The sequence below is a fragment of the Lithobates pipiens genome, unplaced genomic scaffold, assembly GCF_037356315.1.
Source record: "Lithobates pipiens isolate NorthernLeopardFrog02 unplaced genomic scaffold, aLitPip1_a1.2 Scaffold_18, whole genome shotgun sequence".
Taxonomy (NCBI): Eukaryota; Metazoa; Chordata; class Amphibia; order Anura; family Ranidae; genus Lithobates; species Lithobates pipiens.
Window position 1 is genome coordinate 72,561,462 of NW_027507758.1, and position 25,095 is coordinate 72,586,556.

A 25,095-nucleotide genomic window follows, 5' to 3' on the forward strand; every position below is an offset into this window, starting at 1 on the left:
AATAAAAAATGAAAAAAGGTATACATATTCTCATTCAGTTTTACTATTTTTATTTTTTTTCATAACATTTTTAACATAATGTAAAAAAAATTATATAAAATAATTTAAATTGAATGTTACTCTAAGGCCAGTTCTGAGGCTTCATAAGCATTAGAGTACATGAATTCGACATGAATCGTTGGGATCTGGAACAAAGCGTTTCGTACAGCATTAACAGCACAAGATGGGATGACTCTCCGGTTTCCCTTTCCCAGGTAGCCATAGATCCATGCAGTAAACGTTCTATAAGCTGTCTTCCGCAATCGTCTTAAAAATAAATAAAAATGATTACAGTTGCATAACAAATAATTCACTATATATTGGAACTTTTAATTTGTTAAATCGTAGGTCTGCCTACCTTTTTCAGAAATCTAAAAGCCAGCAGCTACAGACTACAGCTGTAGATTTTTAATATTAGGACACTTACCTGTCCTGGAGTCTAGGAATGTCGCCACGCCAGCTTATTATTATAATTTTTTTTATACACTGCCAACAGATCACTTTTTTTTTTTTTTTTGGGCTTTTTTTATAGATTATCAGTAATATTGGAATGCATTTTCTGCACTTGCACCATTTCCTATTCCCAAGACGTTCTGTTTCACCTTCCTCTTTAGTTTCTGTTGATTGAAGCATGAAAATCTTTTGTAATGGATTACATGGAAACGCTGGATCGTTTTCTGGCTCTGTATATTGTGACCATAGTTCCTCAAGCAACATTTGTCTCTGTAGCATAAACCAAAAAATATTTTCTTTACCTATTTATCCTTTATAGGTTAATAAATAAAATCAATTTTATTACGAATTTTGATTTAATATTTATTCTTGTTTGGCAAAAATGTATTTAAAGAAAGATGTTTTTTATTTTAATTTAAATAAATAATGTTTGATAGTAATTCATCATGGTTCTTTTTTTTATTTAATTTTATAATTACACATGTTACACTTCATGATACCTCAAGCTATTTCTAATAATGCTTACACTCTCCCATGTAGTTGCTAACAGAGGGGGTTTCAACTTCAATCTGAGGCAGTATTGCACCATGTTTTAATAATAATTTTTTTACATTAAAAGATATTTTCTACTTATCAAGAGCATTGTCAATTTTACAATTCTTTATGGACACACACACACACTTAGAGATTGCACTTGTAATGCCTACAGGAATGCCTTCAGAAAATAACCCCCCCTATCCAATGTCCTCCTGTATTCTCACCTACCCCATCCCTTAGATACCTACGCCAATAAAATGAGGGCTTTTTAAATCAAACAATGAATTAACTGTCTTGCTTCCTTGACCACACTTCACAGTCAACATTGGTACGAGAAATGGTCTGTCCAATAGGTTTGTCTCCCCCTTCCTCCTTTACATGCAACATTTCCATTGTCAAAGCGCAACATGGTTTAAGCATGCACATTGGGAAACTAGCTGTGAAGTTGCAAGGCTCCAATTGGAGTTATAGCTACACTTATCTGCCTTCCCACAACTGTTTTTGACAGGTACATATTTACACTTCAATCTGACATAGGCGATGTTTGGTACATCAAACGTTAGAACCTCCCTCCTTTGCCCCCATGACATTTGGAGAGTGCATCATGATTTGCGCTTGCACATTAGGGATATGACCATGAATCCCAATGGATTCAATGCCAGTTTCTCATACTGGTCATGGTGGCGGCAGCTACCAACAGCTGATCTGAAAAGACATTGCAGCCTCACTGGACAGGTAAGTGTCCATAGATTAAGTCACCAGCTACTGTATTTGTAGCTGTGGATTTTACATTTATTTTTTGGCACACACTGAAAAAAACATTAAAAGAGAATTGTGGTGGATTTTTTTTGTACGTTATACTTACCAAGGTGGATGCAGCATGTGACCGATGCTGCATCTGTCCACCGGTGCCTTGCACTGAGAATAGAGCGATCAAACATCGCCAAGGGGGATCCGTGAGAACCAAGCCAATCGGAGAGCTACTGCCTGTCACTCAGCGGTTCTCCACTGAGATGGCTCGCAGTCCAAGCACCTGGCGCATCCAGACTTCCAGAGTCGAGATGACACGGTGCCTGGACTGATCTGTGTGATGTCAGCAGAGAGCGGACTTCAGACCAGCTGAAAACGGGAGAAGCACAGCCAAACAAGCTCATGCATGACTACAATACGAAGTAGAGACATGTAACTTTTACATTATAAACGTAAGTTTGTTTTTGAAATTTAAAAAGTTACTTACCATTATTTTTTATCAGTAAGATCTGTTAGATGTAAGAATAAAAAAAATTATTAGATCACAAAAAATTATAAATTGGGTTAAATGAGAAATAACTAAAATTATATTTTGTATAGTTAGTAAAGAAAAAACGTATATATGTACACACATAATATGTATAGTAACGCACATATAATGAAACAAAAAGTGTTTGTGTATAGGTATAAATACATACATACTGGACACTTTATTATGTACAGCTTTCACAGCACCGTTTTGAGTGTAGAACTGGAAGGAGCCATCAGAAGATGGGGACACTGCAGCTATAAAGGGATGGACATGGTCCGCAACAATACTCAGGTAGGCCGTGGTGTTTAAATGATACTCAATTGGTACTAAGGGGTCCAAAGTGTGGCAAGGAAAATATACCCCTCACCATTACACCCAGGGCCGGTGCTACCACTAGGCGGAGTAGGCAGTCGCCTAGGGCACACTACCCCCCAGGGCGCAGCCACAACCTCTGTATGCCTCCAATCCCCCAATGTCTTCACAGAGTAAAAGCTCACAGCAGTGTGTGTGTGTGTGTGTGGGGAGGAGGGGCGGGGGTTCGGTGGAGAACAGAGCATCGAGAGGTGCAGCATCTGTTAGCCGACACCAGAGCAACACCGCCCAGTGCTGAGGAGAGCCCCGGATGTAATGATCGATGAAGCAGAAGTAAGGAGGAGGGAGGATCACTATCTACAGCGAGCTGTGGAGGGAGGGGGGGGGGGGGGGGAAGAGTAGTGCAGGAAATAAGAAGTCAGCTAGGTAGGTCAGTATGTGTGTGTGTGTTTGTAATGGTCAGGTAGGTCAGTGTATGTGTGTGTGTGTCAGGTAGGTGGGTCAGTGTATGTGTAATGGTCAGGTAGCTCAATGTGTGGGTCAGGGTGTGTGTGTAATGGTCAGGTAGGTTAGTGTATGTGTCAGGTAGGTAGGTCAGTGTGTGTGTGTGTAATGGTCAGGTAGGTCAGTGTGTGTGTAATGGTCAGGTAGGTCAGTGTATGTGTGTGTGTGTGTGTAATGGTCAGGTAGGTCAATGTATGCGTCAGGTTGGTGGGTCAGTGTGTGTAATGGTCAAGTAGGTAGGTCAGTGTGTGTGTGTGTGTAATGGTCAGGTAGGTCAGTGTATGTGTGTGTGTGTCAGGTAGGTGGGTCAGTGTATGTGTAATGGTCAGGTAGGTCAATGTATGTGTCAGGTTGGTGGGTCAGTGTGTGTAATGGTCAAGTAGGTAGGTCAGTGCGTGTGTGTGTAATGGTCAGGTAGGTCAGTGTATGTGTCAGGTAGGTAGGTCAGTATGTGTGTGTGTGTGTGTGTAATGGTCAGGTAGATCAGTGTATGTGTCAGGTAAGTGGGTCAGTGTGTGTGTGTAATGGTCAGGTAGGTGGGTCAGTGTATGTGTAATAGGTAGGTAGGTCAGTGTATGTGTCTGGTAGGTGGGTCAGTGTGTGTGTGTAATGGTCAGGTAGGTCAGTGTATGTGTCAGGTAGGTGGGTCAGTGTGTGTGTGTGTAATGGTCGGGCGGGTCACATATTGCAAAGGCAGTGGAGCCATGGGCAGAACCAATGGGGGGGGCAGCAAAATGAGGTTTCGCCTAGGGTGTCAAAAATTCTTGCACCAGCCCTGATTACACCCCCACCACCAACCTGAACCCCGTGATACAAGGCAGGATGGATTGATTCATGCTTTCACTTTTTTTTTTTTTAATGCAAATTTAAAACCCTACCATCTGAATGTTACAACAGAAAATGAGACTCATCGGACCAGTCAACATTTTTTCAATCTTCTATTGACCAAATTTGGTGAATCTGTGACAACTGTAGCCTCAATATCATCATGTACTTAGATGACTGGAGTGGCACCCAGTGTGGTTTTCTGCTGCTGTAGCCCATCTGCTTGAAGTTTCAATGTGTTGGGCATAAAGAGATGGTATTCTGCATACCTTGGTTGTAAATAGTGGTTATTTGAGTAAATGTTGCCTTTCTAAAATCTGTACCATTAAAAACTCTGAACTCACATATGAAGTAGGGATTTTAACACACACATAACAAATGGTCCATAATGGAGGCAAACGCACCACACCCCCATATCCATGCCCCTATATCTACATGAAGGTTGATGGATGCATGGATTACAACGTGGGGTTGTTTATTTTTGTAAGCATTGGATTAGAGCCCAAAGGCTCTAATAGGCTTCAAGAAAGGGTGACCATGGCGCAGAGAGCACCCTGCTCAAAGCCCACCCACTTGTGTGACATTAGCAAATTTAAAATCGTTATTGTGACACTAATTTCCTCTTGGTCATTCATGGGAAAAGGGTTCTGAGACACAACTGGGTGGGAGTCCTACCTAAGACCCGATTGGCCGTGATAATCAGCAAACGCCATGACTCAGGGGAGATGCAGGGGTAAGCCACTGTAGCCATGACGTGGATGGGGTAAGTGATCGAACAACGCATATATTAATTTTGTTGCTGCAATTATTTTTGATCGAACAACGCATATATTAATTTTGTTGCTGCAATTATTTTTTTAATGAAAAGCTGTACAGAAAAAAGTAGCCGCTGGGTGTAGATATACACACACACATATATATATATATATATATATATATATATATATATATATATATATATATATATATGAGAGAGAGAGAGAAACACACACACACACACATATATATAACGAGATACATATATAAGATACATGTATAACAAGAGATATAGATATATCTATATACATACACACACATATATATATATATACATATATATATATATATATATAAAACAAGATATATATCTCTTGTTATGTAGATATATCTGCACAGAAGCAAATGATTTAGTTTACAATTAGTATATTTTTAAGCCTCTTACCTTTTTGCTGCTGGTGTCTGTTATAAATGCAGTATATTTCCTGGTTCCTGGAGGGAGGAGGGGTTTGCATAGCTAAGGGGCGGCAACTTCCTCTGGCACTGCCGTTGCTATGGAAACCTGACCTGAAACCTATTTCACTGCTTGTGTAGCACTGAGCATGTGCGAGATTTGCAAGGCTGAGATCCAGGAAGAAATACAGTCTGGCTTCAGATGCCCACACCAAGGATGGCCACAGTCTGCTGCAAGTTTATAAAGTTACAAAATGCTGTAATAACCTAACAAAACGGACCTTTGTTTACAGACTAACTTTACTAGAATGCTTTAAGCTTGTGTATGATAAGTGTATGATAGGTTATTTTTTTTTAAAAAGTCACATTTTGGCTGGAAAACCACTTTAAACAAAATGTTTTTTTAATTTTTTTTTTACAAAGTTGTAATTTAACAAGTTATTATTTACACACAGAATGGGCATACTTAGAATTACACCTCCGAGCACATTCTGTTATGTCTTCTGAGTATAGGGATACCACATGCATGAGACTTTTTCACAACCAAGATGCATAGAGGGATCCAAAATCCAAGGAGCTCCTTTGAGCTTTGAAGGAGCGTAAATTACACATCTAATTTCCTGACTACCTAACTTATGTCTGGAGGCCCTGGAACAACAGTACAGTAGAAACACCTACAAACTTACCACATTTTGGAAAGCAAACACGCTAAGGTTTTTTCTAAAAGGCATAGTGAGCCCTTTGGAAATTTAATTTTCTGCCAACAATTTTTGAAAAATGCAGGAAAGAAAATGAAAATATGTTTTTCACACAAAGTTGTCAATTAATAAGATATTTCTAACACACGTCATAGGCTTACTTAGAATTACAACCCAAAACACATTCTTCTACTCCTCTTGTGTATGGCAATACCACATGTATGAGACTTTTTCACAGCCTAGCCACATAGAAGGGCCAAAAATCCAAGGAGAACCTTTTCTGTATACAGATGAATGAACCATAAAGATGGCAGCGGGTGATGTATATATGTTACGTCCGTAGACGGGACTTCATCAGCGGGTCCTGCCTACGGATGTACCGCGTACGGGGGAGGAGCTATGCGTGGCGTCACCTGTGGCCATCTTTATGGTTAATTCATTTGTATACAGAAACGCCTATACACATGCACTTGGTTTAAGTGCTATATTTGTAAGTGGAGATTTTAACTTAAAGTTTAACTTAAAATAAATAGTGTTTACATGGAGAGCACCAGATTCTTCTGTTTTCATTCACATATTCACATATTCCTGCCATGTGGAGTCATTGATGCCCTTATCTTGTTGACTGATTGGTGGAAGTCTTACCCCCATGATGTGGGAAAGTGTTTGTTGACTTTTCAGGTCGAATCAAGGAGGTGAGAGGCTGCTGCTTTCTGTGGTAGACAGGCTTGACATGTTTACCTGGACACTTGTCTCCCACAGTGGCTAATATCCTGAAGTTTTAAATATTCACTGGGGATTCTGATGTTAAGGGGATTCTATGCATTAGGTTGAAAAAATTTCTGACACTGACCGGCCCCCTAGCCTCCCAGTTTTACTCACCTGAGACCGTTCGTTCCCTCAGAGATGCACTGTACCTCTCTGCCTGTTGTCTTGGCTCTTGATTTGATAGATTGATAGCAGCGCAGCCATTGGCTCCCGCTGCTGTCAATCAAATCCAATGACGCGGGCATCATGTGAATGTACACAGATGCCGGACTCGGAAGCATGCCCTCATGGATGTCCACCTTAGGAGAGCCTTCCCCTACGTGGACACTCGATGCTGGGAGGAGCTACCAGCACCCCCGGGGGACCCCAGAAGTCGAGGATCGGTGCCACTCTGTGCAAAAGGAACTGCACAGTGGAGGTAAGTGTGACATGTTTGTTATTTTAAAAAAAAGAGGGTTTACAACCCCTTTAAGAGGGGACTCTGATGCGAAGGATGAACTCTAATATGGTAGGGGCTCTGCTGTAAAGGGGAGGCTCTGACGTGAAAGGGGGCTAATATAGACCTTATCTGGCCATGTGGCCGTATTTGGTCAATGATGTCACAAGTCACAAGTCTCCCCACTCCTTTGTAGTCACCCCAAAACAGGAAGTGCCTTGTGGTCTGGGGATAGGTAGTGGGGTGTTTTTGGCTCCCTTAGATGAGCCTTCATCACATTAAATACAGACACAATCTCTCTCTGTCACAGTAGGGTTGCCACCTGTCCGGGATTCACCTGGACTGTCTGGGTTTGGAATAATGTTGTCACACAAAAATCTGTTGCCATCTGGGAGTTGCCGGGGGGCAGGTTTGGCATCAATGGGGCACGGGGGGGGGGGGGCGCGATGATGTCAGCAAGAGCAGTTTGGCCATATCCAATGTTTGGCGCAGCAGGCTGCATTACCACTATCCTTGGGGCACCCAAAGGTGTATCAAATCTTTTATAATCCTATACTACGAAAAAAATGTGCCCTGTGCTGCTAAAATTTTCGGGTTTGTCATGAAGAAAAGGTGGCAACCCTATTTCACAGTCTGACAAATGGCAGGATCACAAGGTGTTCTTTGTATAAAAAGCTGCAGATTTTTTAAATTATAAGTAACTTTTGAAATTACTTTAACATGTTAAAGCTTAGATGAGATTTTAATGATTAGACTTAGATCTACTTTAAGCATTTTTTGGCAGACATTTCACTGAAGTCAATGTGATGCTAATGAGATAACTGTTAACAATCACTTACAGCTCTCAGTAGCAAAGAGATGTAATCGCCTGTGTGTGGCCGTAGCCTAAAGTATGGCACCATTGAGACAGCGGATCACTTTAACCACTTGGGTACCGCGCTATTGCAAAATGACGGCAATAGCGCGGACCCACATTTCCGGGACTACGTCTATTGACGTAGTCCCGGTTACGAGCGGCCTGCGCGCCCCCTGAGGGGCGCGCGCGGCGCGCTCTGTGATCGGCGAGTCCGTGAGACTCGCCTGATCACCGATCCGTGTAAGGGGTCGATCCCGACCCCTTATCACGTGATCAGCTGTCAGCCAATGACAGCTGATCATGTGATAAAACGGAGCCGGTAATCGGCTAGTATTCCTCCTCGCGCTGACAGCGCGAGGAGAAAAAAAAAAGCCGATCGCCGGCGGCCGTGTTCGGGACATCAGTCCCGATCACGGCCAGCAATTTAAACGGACACCTGCCCCCTGCCAGTGCCCACCTGCCACCCGCAGTGCCATCCTGAAATAAAGTAAGTGCCCCCCTGTCAGTGCCACCCAGCAGTGCCCATAGTGCCCACAGTGCCACCCAGCAGTGCCCACAGTGCCACCCAGCAGTGCCCACAGTGCCACCCACAGTGCCACCCAGCAGTGCCACCCACAGTGCCACCCAAAATCTGCCTCAAAGGTGCTGCACCCCAGTGCCGCCCATCAGTGCCCAGCAGTGCCGCCCATCAGTGCCCAGCAGTGCCACCTATCAGAGCCACCTATCAGTGCCACCTATCAGTGCCCATCAGTCCCATCTATCTGTGGTACCTATCAGTGCCCATCCGTGCCACCCATCCGTGCCACTTATCCGTGCCACCCATCCGTGCCATCTTATCTGTGCCCATCTTTGCCCATCAGTGCCGCCTTATCTGTGCCCATCGGTGCCGCCTTATCTGTGCCTATTAGTGCCGCCTTAACTATGCCTATCAGTGCCCACCAGTGCAGCCTATCAGTGCCCACCAATGCAGCCCATCAGTGCCCACCAATGCAGCCCATCAGTGCCCACCAATGCAGCCTATCAGTGCCGCCTAATCAGCGCACTTCAATGAAGGAGAAAAATGACCCGTTTGCAAAATTTTATAACAAACTATTAAAACATGATTTTTTTTTTTTGCATCTTTTTTTGTTTGTTTAGCAAAAAATAAAACTCCGAGCTGTAACTAAATACCACCAAAAGAAAGCTCTATTTGTGGGAAAAAAATGATAAAAATTTCATTTGGGTACAGTGTTGTATGCCCGCGCAATTGTCATTCAAAGTGCATCAGCGCTGAAAGCTGAAAATTGGTCTGGGACTGAGGGGGGTTTAAGTGCCCAGTAAGCAAGTGGTTAATGTGGAACTAAACTCTCTCAATCAACAAAAAAGAGAAGTAACGCCATCCCCGTAGCTGCTGCCTTTTACTATTAGGGCACTTACAGCACCTGCCCAGGCATCCAGCGGTGTCCTGACCCAGTGTCCTCATTTTTTAATCGGCTCTCAGGTGCTAGCGCCACCATCTTGGCGCAGGGAAACCGGCAGTGAAGCCCTGTGGCTTAAAGTCATTTTAAACCTCTTGTGTCACTTGTACCTATAGGTAAACGTTTAATAATGCTTACCTATAGGTACTGTAAATATCTTCTAAATGTGCACCGTTTAGGAGATATTTTGTGTACACTGCGCTGATGATGTAATTGGCGCAGAAGAAACGACCCCTCCATTGCGAGTGCCGTGATGTCACACAACTCTGGCCAGTCACAGAGTTAGAGTCCGCGGCCCCAGAAGGAAGACGAGCAAAGATGGATGTGGCCACCAGCAGGGAGAGCGAGGGCTTCATTTGCAGGTAAGTGCCAAATAATGGACCATTATGCTTTTACTTTGCAGGGGAAAAAATAAGAACTAAAACCCATCAGGGTTTACTTCCTCTTTAACATTTGGTTTCCTACTGTGCATGTGTGAATCAGGTTGTGCTTTGTGAATGGGCCGGCTGTAGGGGGAAGGAGGGGGGGCTGAACTTCTGGCTCAGTTTGCGGGGGGGGGGGGGGGGTGAGCCAGAGTTTTAGCCGCTCCTCCTTCCTTTTGCGTTTCGCACATGCATGGTAGGAAATCAGCTCTGCCAGTTTCCTTTAGCCAAGATGGTGACGCCAGCACCCAAGAGCCGATTCAGTCAAAACCAGGTACCCGCTCCTCCCTCCCCCCAAAACGGTGGTAATTGTGGCAGCAAAGGAGGGGAGGAGGCTGACAAGCGGAGCTTCCCCTTTTGACTGGAGCTCTGCTTTAACTATTGTTAATCCTTATACTGCTAGCATTAGTAAATAGATAGGAAATATATATTACATTTTCTTACTCTTAACTTTTTATTTTTTTATTTTTTATTTTTTTTTACATTTTTTCAGTTGCTTCATGATTTTTCGCCTAGGGGCTTTCTAAGCTAAGCACACCCTCCTGCCTACAAGCCTGGGGGGTGGGGGGGGGGGGGTTCTTAACAAAATAAAGCATGGAGACATGGATGGATGAGGGAGTTTACTTTGAATATTAAAAATGAGTTAACTTGCATTTCCAGTTTGTGGTGCTCTGACACAGTTTAGTTTATGTTTAGCATTACAGTTAATCTAAATAAATTGCAGCATGGAATCATGTGAAATTTATAATCTCTGGTTTGATTATAAGTGAGCAAAGGGTTAACTGATAAAAAAAAAAAAATGTGCAAAGGGCATTAAAATTATTTCAAAAGTAAGGCATTCATTTAATCTGCTGCAAAGGTTGACGCATGGAGGTCTTGGAGTGCATATCTGAAATGCCAACACAACAACATAATGATTTTGCATACAATGGACAATTGGTCTGGCAGTGCCAGGTAGGATGCCATAGACCCGAATTGCTGAGATGCCAGACAGGTATTCTGAAACTAAACACACGGAAAAACCCTGACTAAACAATGCCAAAAATGCCAAGGATGTCTCTGCATTACTGATTCCAAGATCATAAAAATAAAATACCCCCGAGAACAGTTTGTTCTGGGTATGAAATCAAGCATCATAATAAAAACATGTTTGTTAAAGAGCCACTGCAGGCAACAAGAACAATCAACGTATTGCTATGCAGGAAATCCTGCAACTGCGATAAAATCAGAAGGTTCCGCCAGTTTCGTTTAAATCCAGTTTATTTCAATTCAGTTATGTATTTATTAAAATGAATAGTAGGATTTGTATATAGAACTAGTGTACATTCTTGAATTTCTTAACATGAATCTCCTAATCCCCTTAAAAACAGATATCAGATAGGAATTAGGACTGCATTCTATCAATCAATCAACAATCAAGTCAGTGCTCTATTGCATCATACAGTGCAATTAGTAAAATGCTGTAAATTTAGAACTTAGGGGTATTGAATGCATACTAAATATAGTGTATATGTTTTTTCTGCACTACTTTGATGTATTTGTCATGTGTTAAAATGAACTGCAGCAGGTTATTATGGATCTGTAGTATGCTGACATTTAGTGGTGGTTTTGGGTCAGTACAACGTGTTTACTGTGTGATTTTTGGTTTCTCCCCTTCTCCTCCCCTCCTGTTAGTGCTAATTAGTCCTAAGTAGGGATGAGCTTCGTGTTCGAGTCGAACGTACGTTCGACTCGAACATCGGCTGTTCGCCCGTTCGGCGAATTCCGAACGTTATGGGCCGTTCGCGCCAAATTCGTGTGGCGCTCACGGCCCACAATGCACTGCGTCATCGCAGTGCATTGCTGGCTCATGATTGGCCAAGCCTGCACTGTGACCCCGCAGGCTTGGCCAATCACAGCGCCAGCAGCGAGGAGAGCCATGATTGGCCACAGGGAGGATGCCTGTGGCCAATCATAGCTCAGGCTGTGTAGTACACGCCCCACACTATATAAGGCCGCCAGCGCGGCGGCCTTGTGTAGTGTGTTGGCGTCTGAAGCAGTTAGTGGGTGTTCTGTGTACCTTCAACACAGTACACACCGATCAATATCGGCCAATTTTCGATCTTGCTCTTCTGTAGTGGTTGTTGTCTGCTTGCCCGCAGTATACACCGCTATATTCACCTCACCTATATAGCTAGTGATCTATCTTTTATAATAGAGCTTGCAGTCAGTAGTGTTAGGAGCTTGTGCGTGCTGTCTGCGTGCTCTGTACCCAGTACACACCGCTATATCCACCTACATAGCTCTTCTCTATTTGAGCCCACTTGCCATCTGCAGGAGTTATTGGAAGTTGTGTGTGCCTCCAGCACAGCACAGTATACATCTGTATATACCCCTTTATCTTTGGTGTTCTATAATAAAGGCATCTGCAGGAGTTAGTGGGTTTTTTGTGCCTCCAGCACAATATACACCTGTATCTACCCTTTATTGCTGTTCTCTAATAGAGCCATCTGCAGGGTTTAGTGGGTGTTGTGTGACTCAATTACAGTATACCCCTTTATCTGTGGTGTTCTATAATAAAGGCATCTGCAGGAGTTAGTGGGTGTTGTGTGACTCCAGCACAATATACACCTGTATCTACCGTTTATTGCTGTTCTCTAATAGAGCCATCTGCAGGGCTTAGTGGGTGTTGTGTGACTCCATTACAGTATACCCCTTTATCTGTGGTGTTCTATAATAAAGGCATCTGAAGGAGTTAGTGGGTGTTGTGTGACTCCAGCACAATATACACCTGTATCTACCGTTTATTGCTGTTCTCTAATAGAGCCATCTGCAGGGCTTAGTGGGTGTTATGTGACTCCATTACAGTATACCCCTTTATCTCTGGTGTTCTATAATAAAGGCATCTGCAGGAGTTAGTGGGTGTTGTGTGCCTCCAGCACAATATACACTACCCAACTGCTGTTTTACCCAACTTACTTCAGGCCATTACCATGTCTGGAAGGCCAGCAAGGAGAGGCAGACAGGCGCGAGCCGATAAAAGAGGGCAAGCAGGCTCTGTGTCTAGAGACAACAGTGCTGGTCATGGACGCGGTACATTGTCATCAGCACGTGGCCATGGGACACGCTTGTCCTTCTTTTCGGCAGCTGGACATGTTGAACCGCAACATGCCAACGACTTGGTAGAGTGGATGACCAAGCCCTCTTCATCCTCCTCATCCTCTCTCACCCAGTCTCAGGGTACTAGCAAAGCCGCTGCCAACGCATCGTCTTCCCTCCTCTCAATGTCATCATCAGTGACTCCTTCCCTAGAGCCACCACGTCCTCCTGAGGAGTCTCCTGAACTCTTTGAGCACAGTGTTGGGTACATGCTCCAGGAGGATGCCCAGTGTTTTGTAGGCTCTGATGATGACACTCAGCTAGAGGAAGGCAGTAGCGTGAGCGCAGAGAGAGGGGATGCTCAAGAAGGACAGCAATCTGGCAGTCATGTTCCACAAGCTGCAGCATACTGCCAGGTTTGCTACAGCGATGAAGAGGGAGGGGATGATGAGGGCACTGACTCCACGTGGGTGCCTGGTAGGAGAGAGGAGGAGGAGGAGGAGGCACATGTCCAACGAGGCAGGATGCCGTCCGGGGGCAAGCTTAGGGGCAGCACACCGACTGAATCACACCGCAGAGCTCCGCCTATTCTAAAAGTTCTTTGGTGTGAACCTTTTTTGAGACGAGTGCATCAGATCGCACCGCTGCTATTTGCAACATATGTCTCAAGCGTATCTCGCGTGGCCAAAACATCAGCCGCTTGGGCACTACATGCTTGACCAGACATATGTTGACCTGCCATGCAGCTCGTTGGCAAGTGTACCTGAAAGACCCACACCAAAGAACAAAGCGGACCTCTCCTTGCTCCTCATCAGCTGGCATCTCCAACCCCACTAGACCTTCAGTCCTCTCTGAAACCTGCTCTGAGAGGAATGAAGGTGTAGAATTAGGTGTGTCACAGCCAAGTGCTTCCGGGCACTCTGCTAGCAGTACACCCACGTCCGATTATAGCAGGCAAATGTCCCTGCCCCAGCTGCTGGACCGGCGAAAGAAGTTCACTCCCAGCCATCCACATGCCCAGCGGTTGAATGCTAGCTTGGCTAAATTGCTAGCACTTCAACTGCTGCCTTTTCAGTTGGTAGACTCGGCCCCCTTCCGTGAGTTTGTACAATGTGCGGTTCCTCAGTGGCAGGTCCCCAAACGCCACTTTTTCTCACGGAAGGCGATTCCGGCTCTCTACCGGCATGTGGAAGGCAATGTCCTTGCCTCGCTGGACAGGGCGGTCAGCGGTAAGGTGCATATTACCGCTGACTCATGGTCCAGCAGGCATGGACAGGGTCGTTACCTGTCTTTCACGGCCCATTGGGTCACTCTTCTGGCAGCTGGGAAGGATGCAGGACAAGGTGCAGTAGTGTTGGAAGTTGTTCCGCCACCACGCCTCCAAAATGCTACTATTGGTTGTGACACACCTCTCTCCTCCACCCCCTCCTCTTCTTCTTCCTCCATGGCCTCTTCCAGTGCTCTGTCCTCAGAACCAGCGGTGCTCCGTAGGCGTTCCAGGGGCTACGCAAGTACGCAGGCAAAACGATGCCATGCTGTGCTTGCGCTGGTTTGTTTGGGGGACAGGAGCCACACTGGGGCGGATGTTTTGTCAGCTCTGCAGGGGCAGGCCGAGAGGTGGTTGACGCCACGCCAGCTTAAGCCAGGAATGGTGGTTTGTGACAATGGCACCAACCTCCTCTCCGCCCTCCGACAGGGACAACTGACCCATGTGCCCTGTGTAGCTCACGTCCTTAACCTGGTGGTGCAGAGGTTCTTGGGCAGGTACCCCGGCTTACAGGATGTCCTGAAGCAGGCCAGGAAAGTCTGTGTGCATTTCCGCTGATCATTTAATGCCTGTGCTCGGCCGGCTGAGCTCCAAAAGGAGTTGAACCTGCCCAAGAACCGCCTTATATGTGACATGCCCACCAGGTGGAACTCAACGTTGGCCATGCTGCAGCGGCTGCACACGCAGCAGAGGGCCATCAATGAGTACCTGTGCGACTACGGCACCAGGACAGGGTCAGGGGAGCTCGGTTTTTTCTCACCACGCCAGTGGGGCATGATCAGGGATGCATGCACTGTCCTGTCACCGTTTGAGGAGGCCACAAGGATGGTGAGCAGTGACAGTGCATGCATCAGTGACACTGTACCTCTTGTCCACCTCTTGGAGCATACGCTGCGTGGAATAATGGACAGGGAACTTGAGACAGAACAGAGGCAGGAAGAGGAGGACTTCCTTGCCTCTCAAGGCCCCCTTTATCCAGACAGTGTTCCTGCTGTGCCACCCATCACACAGGAAGAGGATGAGGAGGAGGAAGAGGAGGAGGAGGATGATTGTGTCAGCATGGAGGTGGAGGCTGGCACTCAGCATCAGCAGCAGCAGCAGCAGTCTTGTAGGGATGATTTACAGTCCCAAGAAACACATGGACTTGTACGTGGCTGGGAGGAGGTAGCTGCGGATCATGTTGTCCTTAGTGACCCAGAGGACTCCGGACCGAATGCCTCAGCTAACCTACGCTGCATGGCCTCCCTGATCCTGCAAAGCCTGCGGAAGGATCCTCGTATTCTTCGGATCAAGGAGAGGGACCATTACTGGCTGGCCACTCTCCTTGATCCACGGTACAAGGGTAAGGTTGCCGACCTTATCTTGCCATCGCAGAGGGAGCAGAGGATGAGACATCTCCGGGAGGCCTTGCAGAAAGGTCTGTGCATGCGTTCCCAGAGACTGGGAGGTTACAAACTCCTGGTCCTGGACAACGTGTTGCTGAGGCATCGGTCAGAAGAAGTGGTGGAGAAGGTGGCCGTCTGACTGATGCTTTCAGACAATTTTTTCGTCCGCAGCCCCAACGTATGATCGGTTCCAGCAACCATCGCCAGCGTCTGATTTACATGGTGCAGGAATACCTAGGGGCAAGGTCAGACTTGGACACCTTTCCCACCGAAAATCCTCTGGCTTACTGGGTCTTGAGGATGGATCACTGGCCAGAGCTTGCATAGTATGCAATTGAGCTACTGGCCTGTCCTGCATCCAGCGTTCTTTCGTAACGCACCTTCAGTGCTGCTGGTGGCTTTGTTACCGATCACAGGGTGCGCCTGTCCACCGAATCAGTTGATCGACTGACCTTCATCAAGATGAATCAGTCTTGGATCACCCACAGCTCCCAAGCACCTGAAGCTGATGTAACCGAATAATTTTTTTTTAAATATCACATCCCTTCAAGACTTCCTATGCTGATGCTGAGTGACTGTCCTGTTATGTTGATTGTCTATCCTCTTCCTCCTCCGCTGATATGTTGGAAGAAAATTTCTGGTTCTGGGTGATGCCATCAGCCCAAATTTTCTGCCCCTGTTTAACAGGGGCGTTTAATTACAATTTTTGATGCAATGCTTTGCAGCAGGGCTAATTCCTGCAATAAAACTAGAGTATATGGGAGAGGTTGCAGTGTGGTGGCACCAGCACCAGTGCCTAAGGCCCAATTTTTCTGCCCCTGTTTAACAGGGACATTTAATTACAATTCTTGATATAATATTTCACAGGAGGGCCCGTTCCTGTGCCCACCCAGAGTAACTGTGAGGACTTATAGTGTTGTGGCACCAGCACCACAACCACCAAAGGTCAATTTTTCTACCACTGTTCAACAATGGCATGTAATTACAATTCTTGATATAATCGTTTACAGCAGGGCGCACCAGCGCCCACCAAGAGTCACTTTGAGGGCTTACAATGTTGTGGCAAAACCAACACCTTATTCTGTCATTTCTGCAGAGCATATAGGGCAGGCCCCTACTTTCAAACATCCAACTTACAAACATCTCCTACTTGCAAACGGAAGGAGACAACAGCAAGTGAGATGAAAAAAGATGGACGACAAAACAAATTATACAGGGGTGATAACCCTTCCCTATGTTTTCGAAAAAGCTTAAAAATTGTTTTTTTGACTGGAGCTACACTTTAAAAATGCACCAGTTGAAAATTACAAACAGATTCAACTTAACACAACAAACCTACACAGTCCCTGTCTTGTTTGCACCGCCTGTATACTGCTGTTCTGAGTATATAGGGCCTGGGGGCCACACGCATTTCCTTTTTTAATATGGGTACGGGGTTCCCCTTAATATGCGTACAAGACCCAAAGGGGCTGGTAATGGGCAGGGAGGGCTACCCATGCCATTTTTCCAAATTTGCTGTCCCCTCAAAATAATTCAACACACAGCCATTAATATCTAAACCGCTGGCAAGAAAGTCAAAATGTCCAAATTGGGCCCAAAATGTCAATATTTTGTGTGGCCACCATTATTTTCCAGCACTGCCTTAACCATCTTGGGCATGGAGTCCACCACAGCGTCATAGGTTGCCACTGGAGTCCCCTTCCACTCCTCCACCTTCCGTTGAGGATGCCCCACAGATGCTCAATAGGGTTTAGGTCTGGAGAAATACTTGTCCAGTCCATTACCTTTACCCTCAGCTTCTTTAGCAAGGCAGTGGTCTTCTTGGAGGTGTGTTTGGGGTCGTTATGTTGCAATACTGCCCTGTGGCCCAGTCTCCGAAGGGAGGGGATCACCTCTGCTTCAGTATGTCACACTACATGTTGGAATTCATGGTTCCCTCAGTGAACTGTAGCTCCCCAGTGCCGGCAACACTCATACAGCCCTAAACCATGACACTCCCACCACTATGCTTGACTGTAAGCAAGACACACTTGTCTGTGAACTCCTCAGCTAGTTGCCACCACACACGCTTGACACCATCTGAACCAAATAAGTTTATCTTGGTCTCATCAGACCACAGGACACTGATTGAGGGCTTTCTTGTGCATCATCTTTAGAAGAGGCTTCCTCCCAGTTTGACAGCCATGCAGACCAATTTGATGCAGTGTGCGGTGTATGGTCTGAGCACTTACAGGCTGATCCCCAGCCCTTCAACCTCTATAGCAATACTGGCAGCATTCATACTTCTATTTCCCAAAGACAACCTCTGGATATGACGCTGAGCACATGCACTCAACTTCTTTGGTCGACCATGGCGAGGCCTGTTCTGAGTGGAATCTGTCTTGTTAAACCACTATATGGTCTTGGCTGCAGCTCATTTTCAAAGTCTTGACAATATTCTTATAGCCTAGGCCATCTTTATGTAGAGCAACAATTCTTTTTTTCAGGTCCTCAGAAAGTTATTTGCCATGAGGGGCCATATTTAACTTCCAGCGACCAGTATGAGAGAGTGAGTTCGATAACACCAAATTTACACCCCTGCTCCCCATTCATACCTGAGACCTTGTAACACTAACGAGTCACGTGACACCAGGGAGGTAAAATGGCTAATTGGTTGGACATTTTCACTTGGGGGGTGTACTCACTTTTGTTGCCAGAGGTTTAGACATTAATGGCCGCATGTTAAGTTATTTTGAGGAGACAGCAAATTTACACTGTTATACAAACTGTACACTCACTACTTTACATTGTAGTAAAGTGTAATTTCTTCAGTGTTTTAGGAGGTTTTGTTTCATCTCTGTGTATCATCTGAGGCTATTTACTTCACTGTGTATATGTGAGGGTTTAAATTTCAAAATGTGCACTGTGCTACTCAGCAGATTGGGAAAAGCTGCAAACACTACAATCAGACAAATTGAGTGGATCATGGAAATATTAAGTGCAACGCTAATCCATATTGTGTGTATATTAGAAAATTGTGCAAACAGTGAGTATAACACATTGATTGTGCAAATTAAAAAATAAAGTGCTAGGTGCAAACAGAAATAAATGAATATCAATACAATTCATAAATTGAAATCACTATGTGAAATAGCATTGTGAATAAATTACCCATGAGGGAAAAAACAGTCCAAACTGGTGAAATTAAATCACAAGTGTTTTGGTAGAAATCCATGTTGAAATTGAAGATTTATTCGACCCTGAAGGATAGGCCACCATCCAGTAAAAAATCGCCATAGATTGTGAATCCACCACCGATGAAAAAATTGGATTGCCAATGTCAGCGGCACGGAGTCAAACAGGCATGGAACTGGAAATGTGGTCAATCTCAGGAAACAACATGTGAGGTCAGCTTCCATTCAACCTTGTCACCGGACCCAATCATGGACTCCACCATTCATAAAAGAAAAAGGCCGCCACATAGTGTAAAATCATCAACTATGGGTTTTATTGTAAAAGGTAGAACACTTACATCAATGAAGATATAAACAGGGCGAGATAAGGTAAGTGATCACAAATACATTCAAATACATCCAAGAAGCATAGTAACATGGAGATAGTTCAGTCAACCTGACCAGTTTAGTTCAAAAGAACATCATCTGGGGCAATATGTGAGGGTTTACATCCACTTTAAGTACTCCTCTAAGCCCCTGTATACACGGTCGGAGATTTTGACAACCAAATCCGTCGGATTTTGTCCGTCGGATTGTGTCCAAAACTGTTGCATAAACACGGTCGGACTAAGTTGTCGAAAAATCTGATTATTCAGAACGTGATGACGTAATTTCGTTGCAATGGGACTACGTTCAGGCAAGTAGCCAATAGCTTTGATGTAGGCATTTGATCTGAGCATGCATGGCACTTGGTCCGATCAAAATTCTCTACACATGATCGGAGTATGTCTGATCGAACCAGTTGGTCGGGAAATATTTCCAACAAGTTGGAAAATTGGGTCCGACAGATATTCCGAAGGAATCAGTCCGATGCATACCACACACAGTCGGATTATCCGACAACACGGTCCGATAGGACACATTCCGACGGATTCTCCGACCGTGTGTACAAGGGCTTAGTCTCAGTTCACACTGGCATGGCTTCATAGTCACATGACTATATGCAGTGATATCAGAGTAAGCAATTTCAGTACAGGAGAGGAGCCCCGTACAACTGTGCAAGACTGAAGGGAAGACTGGAGGTCAGATTTCGATAAAAAAACATATTTCCTGCATAGCATTATCAGTTTACTTTATAGTCTGCAGTTGTTCTGTTAATAGTATTTTCTTCAAAGAGGCCACACAGTAAGAAAATCTCATCTTTTCACTCTGTAGTAAACACGGGAAAGTATTTAAATATTGCTGAAAGAATTACACTGAATGTTGCTGTATGATTGAGAATGATGTTGACATGTAATATTGAAGCATTCATTTCAGAAAACTATTACATAACACGTGAACTATAAAAAAAGCTTTCCCATCCAAATTAAATAAAACTCGGGCAACCAAAATGAGTCATAATTTGCTTTATAAACACCAAGAAAATACTTTGACATGGAAGCTTGATAATGCTTCAGTAATTAGATCAGTGAATTCTTTCTGTCTGACATCACATCCATTTCAGTGAATGGCTTCTTCCTATACCCTTGTGCTCAGTCCTTCCTCGTACACTGTCATATGGACCAAGATGGCTTTGCAAGATTCCATATTAGATTCACCCCCCCCCCCCCCCCTTCCTGACCAGGCTATTTTTTGCGATATGGCACTGTATCACTTTAACTGACAATTGCACGGTCGTGCGACGCTGTACCCAAATAGAATTGATGTCCCTTTTTTCCCCACAAACAGAGATTTCTTTTGGTGGTATTTGATCACCTCTGTGGTTTTTATTTTTTGTGCTATAAACAAAAAAATAAACAACAATTTTGAAAAAAAAACTTGAAAAATATTTTTTACTTTCTGCTATAAACCACATCCAATAAAAAAAATGTCAAAAATCAAACTTCTTTATAAATGTAGGCCAATATGTGTTCTGCTACATATTTTTGGTAACGGAAATCCCCATAAGCGTATATTGATTGGTTTGCCCAAAAGTTATAGCATCTACAAACTATTTTTATGTAATTATTATTTATTTTTATTTTTTACTAGTAATGGCAGCAATCAGCAACTTATAGTAAGACATGCGACATTGCGGCAGACAAATCGGAGACTAAGTGACACTTTTGATACTTTTTTGGGGACCAGTGTCACCAATACAGGGAAGTATTGTATTGTATAGTAACTAATGACAGGGAAGGGGTTAACATCAGGGGCGATCAAGGGGTTAATTGTGTCCCTAGGGCGTGCTTGCTAATTGTGTGGGGGGTGCTTTAACTGTGGTAAGACAGAGATCCATGTTCCTGCTTAGCAAAAACACAGGATCTCTGTCTTCCCTACTAACAGACCACTGTTCTGCCTCTGTCAGGAACAATCGGCGGGTCCGCCAGACCCACTGATTGGCTCCTGCTGTGTCCAATCAGACCCAGAAGGGCAGAATCACATGCAGGTATGTACGTGATTCTGCCCAGAGGAGCCACCGCCCCATAGTACATGTACGTGGGGCAGTCAGCAAGTGGTTAAAGCCTAACTAAACTTTACATTTAAATCCACTAAATACTTCTAGGTGCATTGAAACAAAGGGTGTGCAAAGATTTAGATCTTTTTAGAAAGCAGTCACAGCCTGAGTAGAAAAGCCTGTCCCCTGCCAACATGATGAAGAGAAGGACCCTTGTTCTCTGTGTGGAAGCAGTGGTCTGTCTACAGAGGTCTTACACACCCCCAACCAGCAGGGAGCATGAGCAGGTAAACCTAACATTTCAAAATTCCAGATATGTGCCCACTGTACCATGTCCTTGTATTAAAAAGTATTCTCTTCTCTTTGTTTTGCTTCCTTTGTGTGAAATCCCTGGTAATCCTGCTAGTCCCTCTGCTTTCCTATCAAAAACTGACCCCACTAGGCATGAGAGCACAGCGTGATAGGTTTTCTAGCTGTGCTGGGAATTCAGCCTGCTCTCCTTCAATGATCAGACTTCTCCTGACACACCCACCCACACAGCCTTAAGCCTCGTACACACTCCCCGATTGCTGCTAGGGGATTGTCTGTTGACAGACTGTCAAAATCAGTTAGTACGCTCCTTCTGACAATTATTTTCCAACTTCCGGCCAACAAATGTTGGATGGCAGGCTATTAAATGTTTGGTGGACATGATCGGAAGCAAGGAACGAGCCGGAAGTGGTCGGTCTTGTAAACTAGCGTTCGTAATGGAGAATTAACATTTGTGATGCGGCAAACTATGAAATGTCAAAATGCAGCGCACAATTCTCTTCTTTAATGGGATGATAATGAAGCTGCTTTGCTGGTGATACTGATGGAGTTATGGCAAACATATTTTAAAAGGCTTTTGTTTTCTAGTGATATCAAGAATAATATTATTATGCTTGTTTGTTTTTTTAAGCAAGTTACCGCAACACCATTATCCTGTCGTTTTTAAGATCAAAGATACAACTATGTTGGTGTCCCTTTTTAATTTTACGTTGTATTTTTTAAAATGTAACTGCCTACTCCCAAACTGTCATTTCAAATAAAACACATAGCCAACTATTATGCTCCACAATTTTTTTATTGTCCATAAAAAATTTTTTTATTAAAGATGCTATCTGCCATTCAAATACAAAGAACTTAACCAAAAAGTGCATTCTACGCATACAGAAATAAACAAAATACAAATAAAATCATTATTCAATAAAAAAATAAAAAAATAGTAAGTAGTAAAGGGGTGAAAATCCCCAGTCCAGCAATGGGTTGGCTGTGGAGACTGACACTTCCTGTGTATGAAAATGGGACATAATTAGAATCTTTTTAAGGGTTTGGTCATCAATCACACACAATTTTGATCTTCTCACTGTTGCAAATTGAATGTGGAGAAATAGAAAAGACTATCATTCTGACCCCAACATTTTTCATTCTTGTTCAAATCATTTTTGGTCACTACTGTCTATTGATATGGAAACCACTTTGTTAAGGCAGAACTATTTTAACAATAACGTCTAGTTATAATCATTGTATTTTTGGATACAAATATGTTTAACAATGCAATATCTGGCTATACCTGGGTCAAGCTGAGCTCCTCCACATCTTCATCCTGTGCAGCAGGACCTGTGTGGACCTCAGGAGCTGTGGCCTCAATAGATGTTAGAGGGAGTGTAGACAGTGATGGCCTGGGTTCTGTCTGGTTGGTCAAAAACCTCAAACACTGTGAACAAGACCAGATGGAGTACATACATCAGATCATAAAAAAAAAGTAAGCAGGCAATGCCGAAGCTCACCAAGATGGCCACATAGCCAAGGAGCTCCGCCCTGTTCTGAACTTCTGACCCCAGCCGTAGCCAACAGAGTCCGCAAAACAAGCCAGTTTCATCGGCAATAGATCCAGGACAGCCCAAGGAATCGCCTGATGTCCATGGGCTCTGCGCGGAGGAACCTCTCCCGCCTGCTGTAATCCTCATTACAGCAGCCTGGCCCTTCCAAAATGGCAGACGTGACTCCACAAGGCAAGGACCTGGAGCTGGGTGAATCCATAGCAGACCAGGACAATAATCTGGCACCATCTGTCACACAGGAGAATAACCACTAAATGGCCTGACTATCCCCCTCATCCACCGAGTCACTGATAAGAAGATTCCTAGGAGGATTTCAACTGACACCCATGAGTGACTTATTAGCTACACCAGACAACTGCACAATCGAGCTTCACTTCTCCCCTCTCTCCCCAGCAGACTTGCCTGAAAAGGTGTCTGTCTCTAACATGCTAACCAGGGACTTGGCTCAAACAGCAACCCAGATCACCTCATCTATACATGCTGATTTGCAGCAAATAGGGGTCCGGATTGAAACGATAGAAAAATAAATCTGACCATACTGCTGGTAGAATTAATCAGAACCAGAATCCAAGACCTTCAGGACCAGCTGAAGACGGCCCTATTCAAAATTGATGATCTGGAAAATAAGTCCAAACGATAAAATTTTAGAACCAGGGGCCTTCTGGAAATGGTGAAAGATGTTCCAGTTTGCTCCCTTCTTAGGGACCTACCGGAAAATTCCAGAACACAGGTTAGAATTGGACAGAGCACTTAAACCTGTACATAAAGATGGTCTTCACAGAGACATCATTGGCAAACCCCAATTTTACGCAGTCAAAAAGGGGGTGATGAATGGATGTCTCCCCATACACAGTTCAAAATAGGTGAGCATTGAAACCATTGCTCCAGGTCCTAATGCAAAAATAAATTGCATTTAGATGGTCCTTCCCTTTCTCCTACCAGAATAAGCTCTATGGCTTCTCATCATTTGGGGAAGGAGAATACTTACTAGCACGCCTGGGGCTCATCGCCCAGGAAATCCCACAGCCGTCCACCATCAGAGGACCCCCTTCCAAGAAAAACGCCCATCTCCGCCTAGCCCACTAACCCCTGTCTGGCAAAAGCAGCAGTTGAAAAAGGTCAAAAGACTCTCGCCCCCCCATGTGAGGCTTCACCATGCTGGAAGTCCTACTTTACTCCGCACCTTCTGGAACTGTTCTCAGGATTCCTAGAGGTTTTCACCCAAGTCAACTTAAATGTATATCCAAACCCTCAATGGGGGAACTGCTTTTTACCTGTTTTGTTTTTCCTTCCAACGAATGCCAAACTGCAGGGAGTTTTTGATCCTGTTTTCACCCCCTTTTTTTTCTCTTATCCGGACCACCAAGATCCAGTTGCTCTATTTGCTCTCACATCCCCACCCAGCCTTCCCCACTTGTCTTACGACCATGTAAAACATATCTCCAACACTTTAATGGACAGCCAAGGTCCTGGATACCCCAATGACTCTGACAATGGGAAGGAGGTGGAGGGGTGAAGTTCTCTTGCTTTGCCTCAGTACAGAGGGTATAGCAACAGCTTATAGTACTGTGGGGGTCTGCAGAATGTTTTCAACAGATGTTTGAGCGGAAAACTGCAATTGTAGTCTGGGGGTCTGATGACAGTGGAGGAGTCCCTAGAATAGTGGACTTCTTGCTGGAGTCGCGGACCTTCTGGGAGACAGCTCCTCCCATATTTTTCAGTTTGTATTTTGACAGGGCTCTGTCTATCAATTGTTATTGATGATATATAATGGCGGGTTGCAATGCGCCTCCCTTAGTTACTGTGAGGATGACGTTCTCCTTACTGAGGCAACACGACTTACCTGGGATGAGGGAAGATCTCTCTCTCCTGGGAGGGGGGGAGTGGCAGGTCCCTTCCCCACTCAACTTGTACACTTGAAAGATGTATGCATTTATGTACTAATCAACCTTTCTCTTTCTTTTTCTTTTTCACCCCCTGTACTTTCCTCTCCTTTCCTCTCTCCCAATCATCTAGCTCTCAACCTACTCAAGATCATACAAGGGTCTACCCATCTCCGAATCACAAGGTCAGGCTATCAGGGAACGTATGAGCATGACACCCCACCGAGACT

At 44.5% G+C, this 25,095-nt stretch overlaps 2 long non-coding RNA genes across 2 annotated transcripts in view; one reads left to right on the forward strand and one right to left on the reverse strand.

Annotated features, from left to right (window-relative positions):
• The window catches only part of LOC143990059 (uncharacterized), a 149,921-nt gene that overhangs the window by 25,779 nt on the left and 99,047 nt on the right, over positions 1-25,095 (forward strand). The window lies entirely within an intron of this gene.
• On the reverse strand, positions 313-5,412 carry LOC143987198 (uncharacterized). Its single transcript, XR_013276610.1, has 3 exons — positions 5,154-5,412; positions 2,267-2,288; positions 313-762 (listed from the first exon to the last, which is right to left on the reverse strand). It is a non-coding gene; the product is annotated as an uncharacterized LOC143987198 (long non-coding RNA).